Here is a 6,185-nt window from a genome sequence, read left to right as displayed (position 1 = left end):
TTGGTCTTTGCATAAAAGCCCTCGTCTCACAAACAGTGGTTAGATCTGCACACATTTATTGTCAGATGCTACCAGAAGGAGTCAAACTGCTGTTTACACTGCAAAACACAGACTTGCCCTTCACTCCTAGCTGCCTTTTAAGGTGGACATAGCTGTAAGACAGTTTGGGCTTGGCTTACTATTTTATTTTCCCTTGTAAGCACAGTTGGTGTTTTCAAAGGGAAATAGTCTGCAGGCTTCAAGTTTTAAGAAAAATCCACAGGCTATACCATAACTATACCATAACTTAACTGTGTCTCCCAGCTACACTGTAAACTTAGTGGCAGGTCTGAATGTGGATGTCCTTCTCTTCCAGATTTCCATCACAAAACAAGTTTTCCAGCAAAACTTATCATGCAAGACTTAAAAATTGTTCTGAATGTGCCTCCTGCAAAAATCTTTGGAAGTCTCTTGGATACACTGGTTAAAGCATCTGTGAACATCCTGACTCCTTCCAGCCTGTGATGACAGCAGCATTTCCCAACTACAGAGATCAGCAAGCTCCCATGACACCCTCAGAAGTTTGTAAGTCAAACAACCAATCTTCTGTCAACATGACATTAGAACCAATTCTACTGAATCACATATACAGACACATTAAGAGTTATAAGCCAACAGAAACCTCACGAAATCCAAAGTCAATGGTGTAATTTTCTTCAGTTCTGCCAGAATAGCAAAGTCAGAATTTATTTCAGAAGTTTAAATTACCTTAATCACTGGTCCTGTTACAGTAATAACAGTCAGGATCACAGCTCTTAAATCTATGGTCAGGCAAGTCACTGCCTTAACACTACCAACTTTTCAACAGAGGATCATCATTGTTCCAGAAACAGAGCTTCCAATCTGCTACTGACAGCTCACTCCCCATCTCACCCCACACCATCCCTGTGGTCCTTTGTCAAAAATGAAAGAGCCGTCAGGTTATTTGCAAATGTGTGGAAATACTGGTAAGTGTGAGTGAAGCAGCCAGCCGACACCAAAAGATCACTGACAAAAGCTAAATCATTACAAGTTTAAGTTAAATTGTAAATTGTAAATCTATAACCACAGTTTATTTTACAAGGCTTTGATTCACACAAACACAGTTACTTGTAGATCAGGACTTACTTACTTTCTTCCTATATTAGCCTTTTCCTAGTTGCCTAAACACAGTTACTTGTAGATCAGGACTTACTTTCTTCCTGTATTAGCCTTTTCCTAGTTGCCCCCTTTGTCTCTCTCACGCAAAGTAGTCCAACAACAATAAACTCGATTATCTTACTGTGGTTTATGAGATTACTGCAGCTTAATTTATAAGCCACCAGTTAAACCACAGTTCCTGGCCATTTCTCTTTGCTTGATACAGATACAAAAACATTATCTTCAACCTCATCTGATGTGCAAAAGTCAGTTATAGCTAAATTTAGTGTGGCCTGTGGCTAAGGCCTATGCATCCAGTGATAAGTCTGTTGCATCAAACTACCTACGATACCTCTTTTTTTTATGCCAGTTACTGTGCATCCACGATTCAGCCTTGGAACCCAAGCACACCATAATGCACATACTAGAAACAAGCAGTTTCTAGAATTTCTGTCCCAGCTGCCCACAACTAACTTTCAAAAGTTCCTGCATGTCTCTACATGTAAGTGAAGTACTTGTTGAACTCACATTTTACTGCTTAGTTTAATTTCATGGACCACTTACGATGACCTCAGACAGAAGATTGTGATGAGGTGGAATTAAAATAAAAAATGGGGGAAAAAAGGGTTTAATGCAGCCCCTTCTCTTTAAGAATACCTGCACAGTCAGCACCTTAGCTCAATAATCAGAATACTGCACAAGTCACTGGTTTGCCTTAATGGGAAAATAAAATAAAAACTGCTCTGTTGTTCATCTCAAAATAAAAATTTCAAAGTTATTTTATAGAAAAAAACATATCTTGAAATCAAGTTTCCATTCAACTGCGCTGCTGTTTTAAATTCTAACCAAGTGTCTATATTTGATAGCTACAAAGCATCTATTTTAAGTGTTTTGACCATTTAAGCAGAACAAAATCACCTAAATCACAGAATTCTCATTTTCTTTTCTTTCTCTACCATGACCCAAATGCTCATCTCAGTTCTAACAACCACAGCCCTACATTTTAGCGTGCCTCTTGAAATGAGGTTTGAAGTCAAGAAAATGTCAACCCAACGATAAGAGCAAATATCAGCATGCCCTACTGTAATAAACAGTGAACGGTTCAGAGAAATGTTCTGTTGCAAGGCTCCACAGTTCAGAAAAGCCAAGGATTTCACTACCTTTTCAGCCTCCATCACCTGCGAGAAGGAACACAAAAGTTACCCACATTATCAGCAAAGTTCAAATCTTCCCTTTATGATGCCCAGCCTGTTGCCAAAGTACTCCAAGGACCTACTTGTCATGTAGCCCCCTCTCTGATTAAGTTCTCCTATACATGAGAATCAAATGATACTGTCATTGTATCGCATGACACTGTCTCCACAGCCTGTTTGGGACTACTTCCTTCAGGACTCCCCTCCCTTGCATTCAGTCTTTCTCCAGGCCCCTATTACAAGGCCAATGAGAGAGTAAAACCAAATCTTACTGCTCATCCCTTTAAAAAAAATTTAAAAAATTAAATAAATAAAAGAAGTTAGATGCCACGTGACTGGCTTAATCATGCAGCAAAGCTGATCACAAGTACATAAACACCTCTGAGCAAATCAAGGTCAGAGCTAAAGTAGGTCAACTATGTCTGCCAAGCACTCATCCAGGAGTCAAGACCTCTTTACACAAGCACCACCAGTTCCAGTTACCCTTAGGCAGGAGTCAACTATCTCCAACACACATACATACTTATTCTAGAAGAAACACAGTTTATAGCTTTATGAATCAGAAGTGCCTCATATCTTGAAAGCACTATTTCACAATGACAGAGGAAAACTGTTGTGGTTTCCTTAAGAAGTAATTGAAAAGATACTCGTCACTATGCGTAATAACTGAACCAAAAACAGCTACAGAAAGGAAATCATCTGCTTCCCTTCACAGCAATATTCCATCTCCGAAGTTAACTGTTACAGTACAAACGAGTAAGAAACAGAATAGGATTATTTATCTTCACTACGTATTTCCTCAAGGGGCATTGCAGATGTATGTATACTCCAGATGTGCATGCACTCAGTAATGGTGGGGAATTTCTGCTCAGCAAAGGACTGCAAGCATCCCCGTGACGATTTCAATACACATACTGGCACACTTGGGCACGGCTGCTGCAAGTAACAAGCAGTTCATACATCAGAGTCTTTATCACAAAATACACTGTAGGAGTTGAAGGAAGATCTTTAAAACAAAGCAGCTGTCAGAATACTTCATCTTTGCCTAATACATTGGTACTGTTCTGTTTCAATGGCACATTTGTGCTCCTTGAACTCCCTAATACTATTTGCAAGAATACTCTGCACTCCCAGAAGGTAAAAAGCCCTGTGGCTTCCTCTCACATCCAGGTGCATCTCGCTGCACCCTCTGGAGCAAAGAAGTGATTTTGCCCTAGTTTGCTTGTTTTGGTCATCCTTGTACCACTCATTCATCAGCACGTTCGCCAACTCCTGACCGCCTATGATCCACATCTGAGCTTTGGAACTCTTCCAGACCTAAGCTGTTAATGACACCAGTAGCTCATGTTTCGACCCAATCCTTAACCACACACACAGAGCAACGGCGATCCTCCTGCACCTCTTGTGTTAGCAGTTGCTGCTACCCAGCCCCTCACAAAAGGTCACAAGTATGCCCTGCTCTGTGGAAGGCAGAGGCACTTCAACTGCTCAAGAGACTTACTGTTCCGTAGCTGCTCCTCATCTTTCCTAAGGAAAAGGTAGCTGGAGGGAAGCAGCCTATGAATCTAAACCAGTCACAAAGCTACAAGACGAATCATTTTGACGTATGGAGAAAAAGAAATCTCCAATAAACAGAAGAAAAACTCCACATGCACAAAGAACATCTTTCAGCTCTAGGAAGTTAACATAAAGGCAGTTTCTCAACAGATCAATATCCTGTTCACATGCATTCCCCTACCAAAACCAACTCTGTTCATCACTAGCATCTCTGAGAAAAGATAGAACGAGTCATATCATGGCATGACCCCACAGGAGTTTTCCAGGCTGTCATAGTGGTAATGGAGCCACAGGACAATATTCTGAATTCTACTTTGTTCACACAACACTTAGACTTCTAGTTCAAGAGGGGCCTCAGATCCCATCTCTCCTTGCTTAAAAGGGGAAGTACTTAAAACTTTAACTTCCAGCTATTTTAACAAAGGACTTCTCTGTTGCTCCAAAACCAAATCTAACTAAAATCACTTTCTCTTGCATGGAAGAGCTCAGAACTAGACCCAAGAACACAGAAGTGTCTCACCAGTGCTCAGTAAACAGGAAGGATCACTTCCCTCAGCCTGCTGGCAACACTATTCCTAGCACAATCCAGGAGGCTGCCGGCCTTTGCTGCAAGGGCACCACTGCTGGCTCACAGACCCTCTGCCAAGCTCCTTTCCAGCTGGTCAGCCCCTTGTCTGTACTGGGGCACAGGGTTTTTCCTCTCCACGTGCAGGACTTGGCATTTCTCTTAGCTGAACTTCAAAAGGTACTTTACAAGGTTCTTGTCAACCCTTTTTACGGGCCTGTGGAGATCCATCTGCTCTGTAGCACACCTATGCAACATACCAGCCACTCCTCCCTATTTTGTATTGTCTGCATCTCTAAAGTATGAAGCTTCGAACAGCATGGAAAGACAGGAAAAAAGGCTGGCTCTCGAAAGAGAACCAAACAGATTTAACAAGCCTCAAAATCCTAGCCCATGTTCTTCTCTCAGTGAAGCAGATAAATGTTTGCTTCAAGGCTAGTGCAGTCCCATGAGAAGGCCTTACGTATGGAGACATGGACAACAAAAACTGGAATAAAACCAAAACCAACCCATGCCACTTCCAGGAATCAAACCTGTTTAGACCGAAAGGGATCTGTCTCTGCTATGGATGAAGTTATTTCCCTCCCTAGCAGGGGACTTGTACGTACCTCTAGTGATACAGCTGAAAGTCTAACATACAATTCTACAGAATAGCCACTGGGTCTGGAGACTGTACCATCACCAGAAGAGCATCCTGAGTAACCAGCTGACCCTCAGACACAGTAAATTTCATTTCCTCTTATGTCTTAAGACCATTTACATCTCATCCTCTTCAGTGAAAGTTAGCTAAGAGAGTGTTTCAATAAAGCTTGCTAGTTTGCAATCATTATTGAAAGCTTCATCTAGCATAAGCTTCTCGTCGAACAAGATTAGACTCTTTGAGCTCATCTTCTTTGAGGTAAGCTTATGTTGGCTTTTTTGGATGTTTCATTTTGGGCAGCCATCAAAAGGAAGCAAAGGAATTAATCAAGCCCTTGTGAAAAGGTGATGATGCACACTCCTGAAATCAGTACTAACATGCTGCTGTTACGAACGGAACTTGGTCTGCTTCAATAATCAATCCTTTAGTACACATACACCCCAGGATTCCAGAAACCATCTCCGTAGGGAAAACAAAACAGACATGTCTTTCTTGGAAGACCAGGTTTCAAGGGGCTTCTGCAGCACACCTACCAAACACAGCTATTACCTGCTCATGAAGCAAACTATATCCTTTCCACAGCCTTCTGGAAGCAATAACTACCGGTCCTCATAGTGCTAGATACTGAGTAGAAATATCAGTACTAAAGTCATTCCTAAGCTCAGACACAGTGGCCAGAATGAGACTGACCAGTTCAGATGTCTCTACTCATAGCAGGAACCAGTGAATTCCATCTCAGAGCTGTGCAAACATTTTACTGGATGCCTTGTGACATTTTACAGACACACCAATATACATAGACACACCAGGTATATAAATCATATTTTCAGATTTCATCTTGAATGTTAAGAAGATGGATATTTCAAGGAGGCTTTTACAAAAAAGTATAGTGTTCATACAAAATATGCGGGATAACAGCCAATCTCCTACAGAGTAAGAAAAATTACGCTAAAAATTACACATCTTGTGTTATTATAACTATCAACACAAGATCCACTCTCAGTTAGCAGGCTCCTTCATGACTTTGGATGCCTTATGACAACAGGTCCTGCTGATCAAAAACATACAGTTT

The sequence above is a fragment of the Nestor notabilis genome, unplaced genomic scaffold (assembly GCF_000696875.1).
Source record: "Nestor notabilis isolate BGI_N333 unplaced genomic scaffold, ASM69687v1 scaffold10590, whole genome shotgun sequence".
NCBI lineage: Eukaryota > Metazoa > Chordata > Aves > Psittaciformes > Psittacidae > Nestor > Nestor notabilis.
This window is presented reverse-complemented; position numbering follows the sequence as displayed.